Source organism: Phasianus colchicus, chromosome 1 (genome assembly GCF_987193195.1).
Source record: "Phasianus colchicus chromosome 1, bPhaCol1.hap1.1, whole genome shotgun sequence".
NCBI classification, from domain to species: Eukaryota; Metazoa; Chordata; class Aves; order Galliformes; family Phasianidae; genus Phasianus; species Phasianus colchicus.
In genome coordinates, this window is record NC_143436.1 from 153,235,908 (window position 1) to 153,255,164 (window position 19,257).

General features: G+C 34.9%; 1 long non-coding RNA gene across 1 annotated transcript in view; it reads left to right on the forward strand.

Annotated features, from left to right (window-relative positions):
• The first annotated feature begins 797 nt into the window (after positions 1-797).
• LOC149920156 (uncharacterized) overlaps positions 798-19,257 on the forward strand; it is a 32,970-nt gene continuing 14,510 nt past the window's right edge. Inside the window, exons 1-2 of the long non-coding RNA XR_016468026.1 lie at positions 798-853; positions 12,829-12,950. This is a non-coding gene — a long non-coding RNA (uncharacterized LOC149920156). The remainder of the gene's footprint in view (positions 854-12,828; positions 12,951-19,257) is intronic.

Below are 19,257 nucleotides of genomic sequence, written 5' to 3' on the forward strand. Positions count from 1 at the left end.
ATGTAAGCTACTTTCAGACAGTTTATGAAACAAATCCTGCCAGCCTCTGTGGAGACTTTATTTGAGTCGAGTAATATTTAGTCAATTGTTGCAGCTTGCTTCTAGTCAGAGGAGGAGCATCTAGGAATAGAAGCCCCAGAAGGAATATAGAGTGAGACACAGCAGTAGAAATCAGAGACCCTGCTTTCTGGTTTGGGTTGGGGAATAAAGGTAAGACATTAGGAGTGAGATAGACTGATTTTAGCTTAGGTAGTAACAGCCAGCATGTGCTGGTATCACAGATTAGCAAAAAATTTCAGAATCCATATGCAGTACTGGGACCCTTCTAATCTTCTCTCTCACCCCCATTCCATGAGATCTGAAGCTTGAAATGCATTAATCCCTTTATATTATTAATACCAGAAGTGAAGAAAAAGTATTCAGAACACTGATTCTTTCACCATCCACTAATCATTCCTAATTATTTTAATACAATGAAGCAACATGAAATGAAAAATTGCAGTCAGCACATGGAGTAATCAAAAGCATCTCTCCACAAATCTTACATTTAACATTCTTTTTTACAGTAACTGCAAGCTTTAAAGTGTTCTGCTAGCTTCATTCTTTTAAGACTCTAGACCAGAACATGGAAATTATTTTAAACAGAAAATAGGTAGCTCTTGCTTTTATAAAAGGCTCTAAAAGCCTTTCATCTTCCTTCCTCACAGCATGCTGGGGGAAAAAAAAAAAAAATCATGACAACAGAATAACTGCCAAAACAAATAGAGAGCAAATACATACACACCACTGCAGCCTCATTAAAAGTTCCTAAAAGTATCTCTGTCAACATAGAAGAGCTGCTTTTATCCTGAAGGTAAAACAGTTTCTAATATATTTTCTTGTCTTCGCCTCCTTCTTTCAACTTAATTTGTAAACGTACTTACCTAAAATACAAGAAAAAAAAAAAAAAAGTTATCTTAATTCTTTTAGGAAAATGAACACACACACACAAACAAAGAAAAAGAAAGGTGTAAGTCTAGTAAATGAGTAAATAATAATAATAATAATAATAATAATAATAATAATAATAATAATAAAAAAAGAGATAATGAAGACAGGTAAAATGAAAATATACATATATAATTAAATTGTCAAATAATTTATATTAATAATTTAGAAGTACTTTTACTGATACTAAATCACCTTGTTATTCCCCTCTCTCTTTATCCCTACTGCTTATAGCTTTATTCTGTGACTTTCTGTTAAGATTCCTTCAATATATATCTCGTAGCTTTTAAGCTATTGTACTGGGGATACACGACAAGATTTTGACAGAGAAGGGCTGCAGGGGTGCACCAAGTCTGTTTTGCTTCTGTCCTTATGTTGACACATCAACTTTTTCATTCCATTTTCTCCCTCTGTCCTGTTGAAGAGGGGGAGTGAGAGAACTTTGCTTTTCAAGCAAGAACTGCTGAGGATTGCTCTCCCAGTAATATTCAGATATCTTCTTTTTATTCATTTTTGAATACATCTATGTTCATTTTAATGATTCATCAATTTTCAACAGCTACATTGTAAATAAGGTTGCAGACTGACTCTACTGTCTTTTCATAACGTTGTAGGCAATCCACACCATAAATAGAAATAATATTTGGAAGCTGATACCCAGTGTCTACATAAAATAGTAACTTTTCACATAGTTCAGCTACTGTCTTGGTAGTGGAACTGATTTTGCTTAGCTTCATTTCAACTTAAAAAAAAATAAAATAAAATAAAAAAAGGGGGGGGGGATGGAAATACTAATTTAGGACATTTTTCCTGTTTCTCAGTTGCAGACTGATATATATTTTATTATTTTTAAATGAAAATATTTGGAATAGAAATCATCTGGACATTTTTACAGCTTTTATTGTTGCTATTTCAGAAAATCTCATCCCTGTCTCATTTTGAATATTACCTATTATTATAGTGGCCACTTGAAATTACTAAGCACTTATTAAAAAATAATATAATAAAAAAAAAAGGTTTCCTCACAAACAAATTTTTTCAGGATTTGTAGCTCCATGTTTCATTTTTTAGTACTTTATGTATATGAATATTGTCATGGAGTTAACTAGATCAATCTATGCCCGTGACAGAAGGGGCAGTAGGCCCCTTGGCCCTCCCTGGCCCCACAAAATGGGAATAGAAAGTGAAAAGGGACAGGGAGATGGGAGCTGGCTCAAGGAAGGAAAAAAAAAAAAAAAAAAAAAACCAGCAGCAACGATCTATGGAGGAAAACTTATTTTACTAACTATGATATTGGAATGTAAGATAATATTATACAATCTAATTGAAATTGAGACTAATAAATCAAATAAAATAGGAGAGAGAGAAAGTTCCTGAGTCCGAGTCAAACCTGAAAATCTCGGAACAGCTAGGAAAGCACCCTCCAGCACCCACTGCCAGGCAGCAAGAGACCACCCCACCCTGGAAGGATCAGATCCCATGACTTCTGTGATGTATACGGATAGTTACCTGGAATTGGAGCATTAACACTTTAACTCCCAGTGCTCTACATGATGTTATGATGTGGAATTCTATTAAAACAAAAACAAAACAAAACAAAACAAAAAAAGACAAAACCATGACAAGTATGAATACTTGTCCCTCTGCAATCTCCATCTCTCTGCCTATCTAAAATAATTTTAAAAGGAAAATAATGTTGGACTTTATTTCCCTGACTGCCTGACTAATAATGGAGATAATCCACGATTATCTTCTTCCTTACATCCAAATAGCAAAAATAAAACTTTTATTTGTCATAATCTATGTTTCAAATCCAATCAAATTCCAATTTAGTACAGAGTAATATAAATGTCATCCCAACCAGTAAAGGAGAATGATTCTTTTGTATGACTGAATACATTTCTCTGTTACCAGTCTGAAAATTAGTTCTGCTTCTGTTGTTTTAAACCAGAGTTCTGCATGATGTAAATAATCCAAATACCTTTAATACCATCTCCTACTAATAACTTTCAAGGTAGCTTTTAGAAGTTTTTTTTTCCTTCTGTGCTGACTTGTGAAATACAAATATTCTCTTGTTCCTTGATCAAAAGGAAAATGCTTCTTGATCACTAGCCAGGAGGTTTCTCTTCAGAACATGGCTTTCTCTTCAAAACATGTCTTTATGGATTATGTGGATTTACTTCAGAGTGTTTCTGGCATACAGATTAGAATATTTCAAATGGGGGAGGGAGGGAAGGTGAAAAGGGGGAGGTGAAAGGAAAGAAAGAGATCAAAAACAACAACAACAAACATGTTTGTGGTTCTAGATTTAAATTATTTTTATCCTAAAACATTTCTAGAATCCTAATACATCTACATACATTCATGAATATTTAGTGGAAGTTCACATAAGCAGTAAAGAATGTTTCAGGAAGATTAAATATATTATCTCAGAGTAAGAAGCCAAATTAAATCACTTTGGTATTGTGTAAATGCCTTAATCATGAGAAAATATTGCATAGTGATACCAGTCTGATGTTGCAATTGACCGAAAGCATGACTATGTTCTAGGAGAAATTAGAAGATATTTTAACAATGAAGTTTCTTTTCTGTGACTAGAATGATGTATCATACAACCATGTTTCTACAGTTGTGCTTCCCTCCTGTCTCAGACTAATTAATACAGAATGATCTTTCCATAAATTTCAAATATTCATTTAAATGTTATTGTTTTCATGTATGCTAACAGAAAGGTCACTCACTAAAAAAAGTTGTTCAACAGTACTCGAGAATACTGTAAGTTGGTGAAAAAATTCTCACCTATAATTTTCCCAATTACTTTCTAGCTGCCTTATCCAGCTTTTGTATATTCTTTCCATAGTTGCTGTTTCAGCAATCTTTATTCATTTAGCCATACACCAATTTTTAGACTGTGATTTTTGCTTTGTCAGAAAATTGTGCTGTTTCTTTGGTATTTCTTCTAGTTTCATACACTTTCCTTTCATGCCTACACTTTTAACCTTTCTAAAAATCTTCTGTGGACTTCTAGAATTATGAATTTTTTTACAACTTTACATAAAACTTGTCTAAGTTAAAAGTCATTCCTGTCCAAAGACACTTTTATAAGAGGTAGTTCCTTCCTTCCTTGTACATAGTCAAAATACACCAACATAAGTAGATGACTCCCATACCGAGGATATGTGCTTTTCCATTTCTGAGAACACAGATACCTTGGAAACTTTCAGAGTTAGGTAACAGGAAGACACTTTGATTAAGATTAAAGAAAAAGATTCACTGATTAGAATTTCACAGCAGGGAATACAAACAAACAAACAAACAAACAAAAAAACAGTTCCCACTTTTTGAATGAATTAATTCCATTGCCTCATTAATTTTCAATTTCTGTATCACATTGCTAATTTTTGGACAGAAGCTCTATCTTTCCTGTATACATTGAAAAGTACTGAAAAACCTCATATCATACTCAGGTAGCAGATGTTTACATTTGTTATAGAGCAATTGTTACAGAGTAATTTTAAAAGCTCTTTTTTATTATTATTATTTTTTATTATTATTATTATTATTCTCACAAGGCAATAGAAAAGACCAGCACAAAGTTGACAGCCTTAGGAACCACTTTTAAACGCAAATGAATCTTCTCTGTATCCATCTTTTCATTTGCATGTTTTTAGCACAGTTACATTCTTGGCAAATTCAGTTATCTATAATTGTTCTCTATTTCAGAAATTTGAAACACTGTAAAATTAGTTATAGATTTATTTTTTCACCTGTCAGCATAAGCAATAAAATTTAAAGATATGTAAGATTTAGCTTCCCTCACTTTGTTTCTCATATTTTATAAATAGTAAATAATAGGAAGGAAAATAAAAAGATGTTTTTTTCAAATAAAGAAAAATATAAAGAAGTACTCCTAGCTTGTATGAGCTGTGGTTCTACATGGTTGAACTAAGGAAATATGAGAAAATGAAAACAACTCAGCCTAAATCCTTATCCACTGTCATCTGGAGTACATCTGTTGAAATCAGCTGCACAATAAAAACATCAATGTAGGTCAAAGCTGAAAAATATAACTAGTAATTGCTTCCAGAATGAATTATATATTGGAATAAACTCAAAGACAAATCTGAAGAGATAAATAAAGCTTCAAATAATCTTCTGTGATTCTAAATTTTGTAGTCTGATTATAAACTTAACAATTAATAGGAAATCAGCATTCCTATGTGTTGTGCAACTCAATTTTATATCTGCCAAGTTCCTGCATGTATTCATGAACTATATCATATTAGTGATCAGAGGATTGAAAATGCAAAATCTGGAAACAATATTTACTGCATGCATGCCCAATTACAAGTCCAAGACTTCGCTTGGTCAAGTGGAGAAAAACAAACAAAACAAACTGTATCTTAAATAAATATGTCTGGTAAAAAAATTGTTCAACAGACTAGATCAAGTACCCTTTGAAGTCAAGATTTTAAAACTAATTGGAACTGAGACTCTAGAGACAGAGAGAAACCATCCTTACAGAACCTCTCATTAAAAAACAAATAAACAAATAAAACCATTAAATTTAATTAATTATTTTCTTATTTTTTTAATTGCAGATAAAAGTCAATTGAAGCAGCAAAATTTGGTATGGTGATATGCATTTTTCTGCATTATGTGTTTTCCACTCATGCCTGTTATTTATTCACCTTTATAAATGAAATAATAATAGTAATTAAAATTATAATCCCAAATTAAAGAGGGTTAGGCATTTTTCCCCAGTATTACTTCAAATTCATCTTTATTCAAACTTAAAAGAAGGTCTGCAGAAGTTTTTGTTTTATTACTTGCTTCAGGAAATTTTAGCCTCTCAGAATTCATTCATATTTACTTCCAAGATATCCTGAATACCTAAGCTCTCTATAGTTACCATTATTTCTACAGGAAAATGACTTTTTTTTTTTTTTTTTTTTTTTCCATTTTTTTCTCCTGATTCTCATGTTATCTCTGTTATTCCCTTCTGCATATCTCTGTATTTCATATGCCTGCATCATTACCAAGACTCAGATAGATATGCACTCTATGCTAGTTTTGAGTCTGCCATTCACTCCAAAGCCTACACCCAGTGTGCTCAGTATACATGTAGCTCCTAGAATATAGGGGAAATCTCATGTTGTCTTCAATAGAAGAGAAGTCCTGTGGAGAAATGTAGAGAAATCCTACACAGTTCTGGGCATTCCAGAGGAAATTATGTGCAACTCTTGTCTAAAACTAGAATTAGTCCCATTTTAATTTCTTAAGTCAAAATACAGTGAATTAGATCATTTAATTAGTCTTATTTATTAGCATCTTCTATACACAGCAAACAAGTTTTTTTCTTTTAATATAACTGATAAACTCTAAACTAAATTCATTTGCAAAATAAGATCCTTACTTTAATTATATTGAGTTCTATACATATGTAAACCAGTAAGAATAGACAATAAAATTGAGAATGTGTTTGGAGCATATAGAGATCAAAGAGGACAGGAAGATTCGTTACCCAGGAAAACATCAAACCAAACTGGAAGTATCAATCAAGCTGTTTTCTGTATGACATAGCCCTGGAGAATTATATGATTTTACTACATGACTGTTAGCAATAATTCACTGGAAAATATTTTCAGTAATTCTTTTTATGTGGTTTAGTCTGCCACTTCTCTGTGTCCTTGACCTACAAGCGTGTAACTGAAAATAACAAGTTATACCCCTGCTCTAGAATTTCCTATGATAGGAAAGATTCAGAACTGCAAGATACATATATTATTTAGAATTTAGTATAATATATCCTATTAATTTTAAGACAACAATGAATTAAAATACAGCTTTACATTTGTCTCAGATTCTACAACTTATTCTGTTAAGAATAGATGAAAAAGCCTAGAGAAAATCTATTCTTCCACATAAACAGCTTTTTCAAGCTCAAATATAATAAAACACTTGAAAACATGATACATTTACTTAAAATATGAAAACAAAGATTGTGTAGTGTTCAATGTTCTCACATTTGAATACTGCCTTTAGTAAAAGATAAAGTTCCATATTTATAAACAAAGCTATTCTATTTCTAAAAGGGCTTAGTCATTACTATTAAAAAGATGTATCATATACATACATATGCTGAACTGTCTTTTTTTTCTCTCAGTTTTTCTTATTAATTAGTGACTGAAATGTTTGGGAGGCAATGTGCCTGATCTATTGGAATTGTCTCTGAAAAGGAAAAGCTCTGAGAAATGTCCATACACAGTCACAGAATCACAGAATGGCTTAGGTTGGAAGGGATCTTAAAGATCATCAAGTGTGTTGTTTCTACTAGATCATGCTGCCCAGGGCCTCATCCAAGCTGGCATTGTACACTTCCAGTGATGGGGCAAACACAACTTCTCTGAGCAACCTGTTCCAGTGCCCCACTGCCCTCTGAGTAAAGAATTTACTGCTAACATCTAACCCAAATTTCTTCTCTTTTAGTTTAGAGCTAATTCCCCTTGTCCTATCCCTATTAGACCATGAAAAATTCAGACCTCCTTCTTCTGATAAGTTCCCTTCAAGTACTGGAAGGCCACAATGAGGTCTCCTCAGACTCTTCTCCAAGCTACACAATCCCAGCTCCCTCAATCTTTCTTCAGAAAAGAGATACTCCAGACCTCTCATAATCTTCATGGCACTTCTTTGTGCCTATTCCATGCTTAAAGTCTCAGGCTTAGTACACAGTACTCCACATGGGGCCTCATGAAGTTAGAGTAGAATGGGACAATCATCTTCCTCGTCCCGCTGACCAGACCTCTTTTGATGCAGTCCAGGATACCATTTGTCTTCTGGGCTGCAAAAGACAGCTGGCTCATGTTAGGTTTTCCATTTACCAGGATCCCTAAGTCCTTCTTTGGAGGGCTGCTCTCAGTGAGATCTTTTCCCAGTCTGTAATATGTCTGGGATCACCTTGATTTATGTGCAGAACCGTAGGTTTGGCTTTGTTGAATTTCATTAGGACCATGTGGGGTCACTTTTCAAGCCTGTTCAGGTCTCTCTGAACCAAACTCCATTCTTTCTATTGTGCCAACAGTACCACTCAGCTTGGTGTCACCTGCAAATTCACTGAGAATATACTCAATCCCATAATCTATGTCATTGATAAAGATGTTGACAAGCACTGGTCCCAAGACCAGGTCCCTATAAGACATCACTCATCACTGCTCTCCACATGGACAAAGAACCACTGACCACAGCTTTCTGGCTGTGACTATTGAACCAGTCCAGCTTTCAAGTACATATTTCTCTGTGAAAGGCCTTATAGAAGTCCAGGTAAAGGACATCAATTCCCCTTATTTTGTCCACTGATGTCATCACTCCATCATAAAAGGCCACTAGATTGATTAAATGAATGGTGAAGCTGTCCTAAGTGTATCTGATGACCTCCTTGTTTTGCATGTGCCTTAACATAGCTTCCAGTAGAATCTGCTTCATGATATTATCAGGCATAGAGCTGAGGCTCATTGGCTTGCAGTTTCTCAGGTCTTCCTTTCTCCCCTTCTTAAAAATGGTAGTGATTTTTCCCTTTTTCTGATCACTGGGGTCTTCACTTGATGGCCACAACTTTTAAAATGTGATGAAAAGTAGCCTGGTGACCACATCAAGCAGTTCCTTCAGAACACTGGCAAGCATGTCATCCAGCCCTATATTCCTGTATACTGCTTTCAAGGAGTATTGAAAGCACTCATGTATCCAAAGACTACTTATATAGGAAAGTGTTTTCCACGAATCTGTAATACTCTCTGTCGTGTAATAGAATTACACCCACACGCTGCATGCTTAGAGAGGGAAAAAATGTACTGTTTAAAGAACAGTCTCAGAAATGTGTAAAATGTGACTTAATAAATGATGTCTGAGTGATTCAAATGACTATGGAGCATAGATAATATATTTACAAAACACTAATAACATCAAATAAAGGAATCGCATACTAAAAGAAGTTGATTGTGTTGCTAAATATAAGAACATAAAATGCTAAGTACAATACATAATTTATACTGAATCTGCAATTAGCAAGGGGAATTTTGGAATGAAGGAGCCAGCATTTGAAAATTTATAATTCAAATATTGAAAATGCAGCTGGTAGACTTTAATAAGGAAATTTAAAAAAAAGAAGAAAAAAAAAAATCACATTCCTGTCTACAATTGTTGAAAAATTAGATTTGTTATAAAGAGGGATTTAATTTGCTGGAGATTACTTCTTCCTAAACTTTACTTTGAGCTTCAAATGTGATAAGCAATTGAAATGTGCAAATTTGGAAATAAAATTAATTCCAGGCCAGTGAGCTGTAATGAATAAACTTCTGCATAGAAATAAAAAAAAAATAAAATAAATAAATAAAACTGTTTAAAACTCAAAAGTCACAAAGTATTCCAGAGTTATTCCAATACATTCATGAAAGTAGATAAATGAAGATGAACCTTAGAGCTACATTAGATCTTAAGGTATCCTAAATACAAGAAACACATTGTTAAAATTCAGGAAGTTCAGCAGGATTCTGCGATGGTTGGGACTTGTGTACTTACTTAAATTTTAGGAAAATTTAAGAGACCAAAATTTACTTGACCTGGAGAAGATATAGCTTTGAGTGGACCTAACAACAGCCCCAGAGCACCTACAGGGAGCACCAAGGAGACAAGGGCAGGCCATTACAGCAGTGTACGCTCAGAGGACAAGAGATAATGATCATAAGTAGGATTCAGACTGAATTTATGGAGATATTTTTCCTCATGAGGACAGTCAAGCACTGGAAAAAAATTGTCTGGAAAGATCGGCTTTGGAGATTCTTATAACCCAACTGGACAAAGCCCTGAATAATCTGGCCTGACCTCAGAGCTGACCCTGGTTTGAGCAGAGTTAGAAGAGTTCTGAATTCCCTTCCCACCTGAAATATTTTACAATCCCGTGGTTCCAATATTCTGCTGTTTCTCAATAAATTTCTGAGAAAGTCACTGAAGAATTTAGGGTTTATTTATCAGTGTCTGACTCATGTTGAGGATGTTATCACCTTTCATGTGATAGTCCAGATGCTAGAAATCTATAGATCTTAAAGTTTCTTTTTCAGTGTCAAGAATAAGCTGTTCTAGAGCACATCTCTTCTCACTTTTCTAGATGAATACATTAGGATAAATTGAATTGCACAAAGGAATTGTAACTATTTTTTTAGCTTTGCATAAATTTGAGATGGAGAATTTGAATGCATATATTTACATATGTATATCATGGCCTCTTCCTAGTATATGTGTTAATATTTCAAAGAAATATGGTAGGCATGCATAGGTATCAATCATAAGTACATTGTTATACACACAATATTTTCCCAACCAGAAAATCTGATGCACAATTTTCAGTATTATTTGTAATTAATAGTAAAATTGTCTACTTCTTTCATCCAAAAAGTACTAAAAAGCAAATATTCTGACGTGTTAATCATCTAAAGTTGAACATGCATTATTAGCAGCAGTTTATATTGTATTTTTCCCTTTCCCCTGGAATCCTTAGAGAAAAAGCAATAGAGCAAAACTGGCAATTCTTTAAGGATGTCTATCTTAAAGTATGAGCCCTTTGTCCCTCCATATCAAACAAACAGAGACAGGAAACTAACATGGCTGGGGAAGAACCTGTTGGTTAAAAAGAGGTATAAGAAGAACATGTACAGTAAGTGGAAGCAAGGACACATCACCTGGGAAAAATACAGAGATTCCATGCAGACATACAGAGATGGGATTAGGAAAACCAAGCCATAGGTAGAACTGCATTTGGGAAAAATGTGAAAAATAACAAAAAGGGATTCTGCAGGTATGCTGGTCAGAAGAAACGAGCTGAAGAGAGTGTACTCCATCTGAAAATGAGAAAGGAAAACTGGCTGCAAAAAATGTGGAGAAGGTTGAGGTACTCAATCAGTTCTTTGCCTCAGTCTTTGCTGTCTGGCAGACTTCTCATGTCTCTGATCACTGTAAGAGAAGAGCAAGTCCAAGACTGCCTCATGAGACTGAATGTGTATAAGTCTATGGGACTATTTTTTGGATAAGGAATTTGGTGGATATTTGCAGCTGGACAGTTGTGGTCAATGGCTCTATATCCATGAGGAGGCTGGTGATGAATGGAGTCCCTCAGGGCTCCACCTTCGGACCAGTACTCTTTAACATCTTTATCAGTGACACAGATGATGGGATTGAGTGCACCTCCAGCATATTTGCAGATGACATCAAGCTGAGCAGTGCAGTTGATATGACAGAGGGAACAGAAGCAAATCAGAGGGACCTGGACAGACTTGAAAAGTTGGCCCATGTGAAATTAATCATAGAATCATAGAATCACTAAAGTTGGAAAAGACTCCCAAGGTCATCCAGTCCAACCATCCACATACCACATATATTTCCCCACTAAACCATGTCCCTTAGTACTACACTGAAACATTTCTTGAATGTCTCCAGCAATGGTGACTCCATCACTTTCTTGGGCAACTCATTCTAGCGCCTAACCACTCCTTCAGAGAGAAATTTTTCCTAATGTCCAATTTTAAATAATTTTTGTAAATGAGAGCTATAGCAGAGAAATATCTAATTAGATTTCAGTTCAGTTTCTTAGAGGAAATAAAGGTTTATCTGTCTGTACATTTCAAATATCTTTAAATTTCTTGCTGAAATTTAGAATCAAAACCAATGCATGTTAAGTCAACAATATGATTTCAGTAAGCTTGATATCAAGTCCACCTTATAAAAATGCTATATTTACAGAAGATTTCCATTACTGTAGTGGCTCCTTATCAGTTGTTGTCTGACTTTCAGAAGAAACAGGAAGAATGTACAGGAATCCAGCAATTCATTAGTTATATTCTGACAAATGATGAACAAATGCAGCTGAAAATAAAACAGTCAAATATTTACTAAGATTAAGTTCAACCCTCAGTCAATGGCAAGAACAAGATGAGCATTTTAAAACTCATCCATAATGAAGATTAATAGGTGCTGGCATTACCATTTATTTTCTGTATTAAAACATGCTTAGAAGTCTATTGATGGGCTTTCTCTGAGAAAATTAACTGACATGACTTCAAAATTTTTGTATTTCCATAAGTCTGAGAATTATTAGGACTTCCAAGATTGATGTCAGTAATTCCAGCAAAGTAAAGGTAACAAAATATAAGAGAAATGAATTAATGAGGCACATTTCACAGCTCAAGAATTGCACAAAATTCCTCATACTGATAGTGAATTTGTTCTAAATTATGTATCATCATTCCTGAATGGATTTCTTCTGTATTTGACAACAGGGGTTCTTCTACCAAAGCTAATTTTAATCCTCTTTCCATAAGAGGATCTGTTGGTGGTGGATTTTTTTTTTTTTTTTTTTTTTTTGTATTTTTATTTATTTATTATTCTATAGACAGAAGGCACTATGATAAAAGTTTTAAAATGTCTGTGAGTGTCTTTACTTCATCAAATGGGATTTCTAGGTTTGAGGGTGGGGCAGAGAGGTTTCAGACACAAGGGACAAAACTTACTGAGGTAAAAATATTTTAAATATCACAGATAACAAAAGGAGAAGGAAATAAAGCAGTGGTAAACAGAAGGATAGAAACGTAGAACTGTAATAGTTATTTAAAAGAAAAATTTACTATGTTAAAATTGCATTTTGGGAATAATACGAGATACACATCTAAGAGCAGGAAAAGAATCACAAATATCTGAAAAAAGAAGAAATCTACCAAAATCAAGAAAATATTATGTTGCTTCTTATAATTTCTGTTAAGGAAATATAACAGTGGTTTGGTTTTTGTGTTGTCATAGGCGTTTACAAGGAGGCAGGCTGTGACGCGATAGGACCTCCCCTGCTCTGTGATAAGAGATGTGATGCACGCTTGGGGGTGTGGAAGCACTAGACGCGAGTAAACGCACGTGGACGTAGGAATGTAAGTAAGCATGTAAAATATATAGGTCGCTATTTTGCTTGCAATAAACGCTGTTTAGCCTAACATCACATTGGCGTGAATGTGGTGAGATGGTCGGGTCATAGTGGGGATGGTGTGAACCCTGGCCAGGCCATAGGAAAGTGAGGAACAACGGGTTTCCTATGAGGAAATATTTTTGTTTGTTTGTTTGTTTCAGTATTTATTTTTTTTTTTCACTCTAAATTTATTGAATGCTTACATACATTTTTGTTTGTTTGTGTTTTTTGTTGTTGGTATTATTACAGAAAAACAGTCCAAATTCCTCTTCTATATTTTGAGAAATACTACTCCATATCCTAAGGGAGCATTACTTTCCCTTCAAAACAGAACATAAAGAAATTTTCCTTAGTCCCTCAGATGTCTTTCTCATTTAGTCCTGTAGACCTCCTATTAGACAAACAGAATGAAAACCATGCTCCAGTTCGTGGAAAATAAATAGGTGATCAGTATCAGCCAATATAGCTTCACTAAGGGCAAATCGTGCCTGACAAATTCTGTGGCCTTCTGTAACAGGATCACAGCATTGGTGGATAAGGTAAGGGCAACTGATATCTTCTACCTGGACATAAGTAAGCTGTTCAACATTGTCCCACACAGCAACCTTACCTCCCAATTTGAGATACATGGAATTGACAGTTGGAATACCCTGTGGATAAGGAACTGAGTGGATGGCCGCACTGAAAGAGTTGCAGTCAATAGTCTGATGACCAGGTGGAGATCAAGTGGAATTTCCCAGGGATCAGTATTGAGATGGTCCCTATTTAACATCTTTGTTAGTGACATGGAGAGTGGGACCAAGTACACTCTCAACAAATTTGCAGAAGGCACAGTTCTGATTTTAATTTGAGGCAGTGTTAATAGAACACTGATGTTTTGGTTGTTGTTGATGAGGGTGTGCACCTCATGACTCAGCATGAAAGAGTCACAACCATTCTGGCTTGGTGGTAGGGGATGGAGGCAGAGACAGAAAAGTTGGCCTGAATTAGGCATGAAGAAGGCTATAAAGCTGTGGGGAAATGGTTGTGGGGTCAGCTGCTGCTCAGAGATAGTCTAGGTGTTCACTAGTAGGAGATGAGATGTTAGCAGGTCATTTGTCAGTGAATGGTTGTATTGTTAACTGAACATTGTTCAGTAGGTGGCAAGTAATTGCACTACAGAAATATATATATTCTTGCAATCACATTTTTGCTTCCATTTTCCTTTTCTATCTCGATAAGTACTTTTTATCTCAACGCACAAGTTCTATTTTGTTTCCAGTTTCCTCAGTCATCCCACTTGGGAGGAAGTGAGAGAGTGGCTGTGTGGTGCTGAGCTGCAGCTGGGTTAAACCACAACAGACATTAAGCTGAGTAGTGTGACTGACATGATGGAGGGAAGGGATACCATCTAGAGGAACCTAGATAGGCTTGAGAGAAGGGCACAAATGAACCTTCAACCAGCAGCAATGCTAACTTTCTAGAACATCTACAATGACATACATTAAAAACAAACAAACAAACAAACAAACAAACAAAAACTTGTAAATGCACATACATCTTCATATACAGTAGTATAAGTATTCTTCACCTTCAATGAGATTTTCATATACAGTTTAAAAACACTGCAAATTATAATCACACAGAATCAAAGACTTGTAGGAGTTAGAAAGGATCTCTGAAGATAATCAAATCCAGACCCTAATAATGAGGCAGTACAGCAAAGAATGGCTGTAGTTAGTAGAAGGCTCATTTTTCCACACTGAGAAAAACAGCAGAGATTTGATTTTAACTGCAATATATAATCAGTGAGTACTGGGGCTCACAATCAGAGAATCATAGACTCATAGAATCCTTAGAGTTGGAAGGGACCTTTAATGGTCATCTAGTCCAAATCCCCTGCAGTGAACAGGGACACCACATCTAGGTTAGGTTGCCCAGGACCTTATCCAGCTTTATCTTGAAAGTCTCAGGGATAGGTCATCAACCACATCACTAGGTAACCTGTTTTAGTGCCTCACCACTCTTACTGCAAAAGATTTTTTCTTTATATCTAACTTAAATCTATCTTCTTTTAGCTCAAGACCAATTCCCCTTGTTCTGTTGCCACAGACTCTGCTGAAGACTCTGCCCACTTCTTCCTTGCAGTTCCCCATTAGATACTGAAAGGTAGCTATCAGGTCATCTTGCAGTCTTCTCCAGGCTGAACAGACCCAGCTGTCTCAGTCTGTCCTCATAGGAGAGATGTTCCATTCCATAGATGATTTCTGTAGCCCTTCTCTGGACACACTCCAACAGGTCAATGTATCTACTGTACCAAGTACTCCACATCTGGACTCGGTACTTCAGGTGAGACCTCACCAGCTGTCATGGTTTTGTAATTTTGCTATTGGTATTCCACATCATGTGGAACACAGGTAAATAAAGAATTAATGTTCTAGTTCTGTGGATTAACAACTTTCCAGATACCTGGTTCTCAAAAGAGAAGAACTACATGTCCCAGGGGACCTTACAGTCAGAGAGGAAGATACATCATGGAAGTCACGGGATCTCGTATTCAGATGGGAGCTTCCATCTCTCTCTCACTCAGTGTCTGGTAGAGAGTCTGGGGATGTTTCCAAGCCATGCACCTTCAGGTTTGCTCAGTTTCAGAAAACTCTCTCTCTCTCCTATTATATTTGTTTTATTATAATATATATATATATTGTATGTATATATTATAATATATATATATAATGTAATATTATATATTCAATATATAATATATATTAAATATATATTAATATATATAATATAAATTATATAATATATAATATAATATTATATATTATGCCTCAATTTCAATTAGATTGTATCATATTGTGTTATCTTGTATTCCGATATCAGTAAAATACATTTTCCTCCTTAGATGGTTTCCACTGTGGGTTTTTTGTTTTGTTTTTTTTGAGCCCAGCTCCCATCTCCCTACCTTCCCCTTTTTCCTTTCCCATTTTTGTGGCCCGGGGTCCCACGGGCCTACTGCCTCCCTGTCAAGGGCTTAGACTGATCTAGATAGCTCCATGAGACCAGCAAAATGTAGAGGGTTAGGATCACCTTACTCAACCTGTTGGCCACGCTTCTTTTGATGCAGCCCAGGATACAGTGAGCTTTCTAGTCTGTGAGGACACATTGCTGACTCATGCCGTTTCCCATTCACCAGTACCCCAAGGTCTTTTTCGACAGGGCTGTGATCAGTTCTTTCATCCCCCAGCTTGTACTGGTAGTTGTACTGGATGTTGCCTCAACCAAGGTTCAAGACCTTGAATTTGGATTTGTTGAACCTCATGAAATTCTCCTGGGCCCACTGCTCAAGCCTGTCTAGGTTCCTCCAGGTGGCATCCTGTCCCTCTGGTGTGTTGACCGCACCCTGCAGCTTGGAGTCATCAGTAGATTTGCTGAGACTCTACATCAATGTCATTGATGAAAATATTGAAGAGTATAAGATATTAAAGAGTATAAAATGTTAAAGACCCCAGCAAATACCTCAGCCTTTTCCTTGTCTGTTATTACCAGTTTGCCTGTGTCACCCACTAGGAGGGTATGCCCTCCTGGATTTTCTCAGGCAATGCAGAGGCTATCCAGAGAGAAGGTAAAAAAATACCTTCAAACCCCAAGAAATACCAGGGGGAAAAAGAAAAGAAAAAAAAAAAAAAAAATTATAAATCATTATAATTGCATTATGCTTTAGGAGGAATGAATTTGATATTGGGAAACAATTTCTAAAAAACACTTTCATAGCCTTTCTCTGGAAATTGGAGGCACTGAGTTTTTGTTTTTTGTCTGCTTGTTCAGATACTAGTTCTTGAACTTGTTGTCAAAAAACTAAAAGACAAGTAAAAGAGTAGTAATGAGGTATTTAAAAAAAAGACTTTTTTTTTTTTTTTTTTTTTTTTTCTGACAAGAGAAGTAATATCAACCTCAAGAGTTAGAAGTTTAACTATGGCAACATTTTCCTCTGTTTTTAGACAAGTACATAAGGTCTAGTTTATGTACTAATCTAATGTCTTCCACGGAAATAACAGTATGCTATTTTCTTGTGTGCTACATGGATTTTAAAAGTTAGATGTGTATGTAGTAGAATGTATCTGTGTCAAATACTGTGTACATTTGCTGGGAGATTTTTATTTTTTAGTAACAACAAAAAAAAAAAACCAAAACAAAACAAAACAAAAAAAAAACAGTGGAGTTTCTTCAAAAGTATAAGAACAGGAGCAGACAGTGTTAGGTACACTCAGAATCCCTTAGGAAACCAATAAAATGCACATTAATTTTCAAATGATAAATTCCTTTAGCATAATTCATTCAATACATATCTAAAAATCAATTACCTTGAAAGTAATGTGCATACATTTTATTATCGTGATCATAAACATACAATATATTTACTTCATGTGATACTAAGCCATTATCTATGAGCTTCTGATGTAAACTTAAGAGAGAAATGGTAATTTAAGGTTTAGAGACATATCTAATGTTTTTGTTTGTTTGTTTATTTTTGCTTATTCAGAGTTTTGGTAGCAATCAATTAATAGCTAAAAGAAAATAATTCATCTTAAATCAAATAATCTTGATTGGCCTACTGTCATAATTCTAAATAATACATTAAATACTATGAATATTTTATGACTTGAAAACTGCCAAGAAGCTATAACTTTGATGGAAACTATTGTGTTTGGTGCGTTTGTTTGGATTCAATACTATAAGTTGATAAATCAAAATAAAAAATGCACATCTAAATGAATCTATGCAGTAAGATTCTCTGCAGCCAGCTTTTAATATAAGAGAGTAATAAAAGACAATTTCAGTACAAACTGTAACAATTAAAAACAAACAAACAAACAAACAAAACCCCACAGTATTATTTGCAAGCATATTGTAATTTAAGAACTAAATTCTGGGTTAATACAAAATACTTGTTCAACATAATAAAAAAATACATATTTTCATTGGCCAATTTTAAAAGGAAAAGCAGTATTTATTAAAATATGAAATTTATTTGGGGGTTGGAGCTAGATGATCTTTAAATTCTCTTCTAACCCAAGCCATTCTATGATTCTATGAGTTATCTCTATTCTGATGATTGCCTTTGAGGGAAATTATTTCAGATTTTAAAGGTTAAGTAGGTAAAGACTGATTCTGGATTATGTACAAATTGATTTTAAAGGACTGCTTATGAGTACTTCAGCAGATTATTTATGTCTTACAATAATTTTATCCTTGAAATAAAATTACATACATACAGACACCTCACCCTGAAAGTGCATAAGTGGCACATTAGTATTTTCAGAATGACTGTAATAACTGAATAGTTTTAAAAACTTGATTATTTAATAAAAACTGTAACTATTCCCTGTTAATTATTTAAATAAAATATAATATGAATATTAAAAAGGTGGCTGCTTTAGTTTAGATTAGACATAAGGAAAAACTTTTTTCTCTCAGAGAGTGGTCAGGAACTGGCATGGCCTGCCCAGGGAGGTGGTTGAGTCACCATACCTGGCAGTGTTCAAGAGGAGTCTGGATGGGGAGCTACAATATATGGTTTAGTAGCTTGTGGTATCAGTGGTAGTGAGAGGACGGTTGGACTAGATGATCTTGTAGGTCCTTTCCAATCTTGTGATTGGGCTTTTGCCTTCCTAGCTTCCATCCTGCGTACCTTAGCAACAGCCTTGTAATCTCCCCAAATAGCCTGTCCCTTCTGGATGAAAGCCCTCCCAGAAATCAAACCAAAAATAAGCCTGGTAACTGGTTGATCAGACAGGAAAGGGGGAAGAAGAAAAAAAAAAAAAAAAAGAAAAGTTACTACAAAGTAACTGTAGAGCATTTTAATTTTTCAAGACATTTATTGTATAATTCCAGAAAACAAAGACTGAAAACTAGAATACTGAATCTACTTCTCACTGGCAAATTGTAAGTAATTCCCTTTCATGAATATATTTATGAACCTGGGAGTACTACTACAACTTAGTAATACAAGATAAATGACTTATTTCTACATGTATTAACAACAAAGAAACTGGGAAACCTAGTAGACAGTTACAGGAATTGAAAAGTTGGTTCCCACTACTGCTGAGAAATCACCAAAAAAAAAAAAAAAGAAAAAGAAAAAGAAAGAAAAGAAAGAAAGAAAAAAGAAACCTAGGTGTAGATAAGTGACTATTCTCACCCTATATTTGACTATAGCTGTCAGACACAAACTATGTACAAGACACCTTATCCTGAGATTTAGATAACAGTTTCTGGAAATCTTAAAC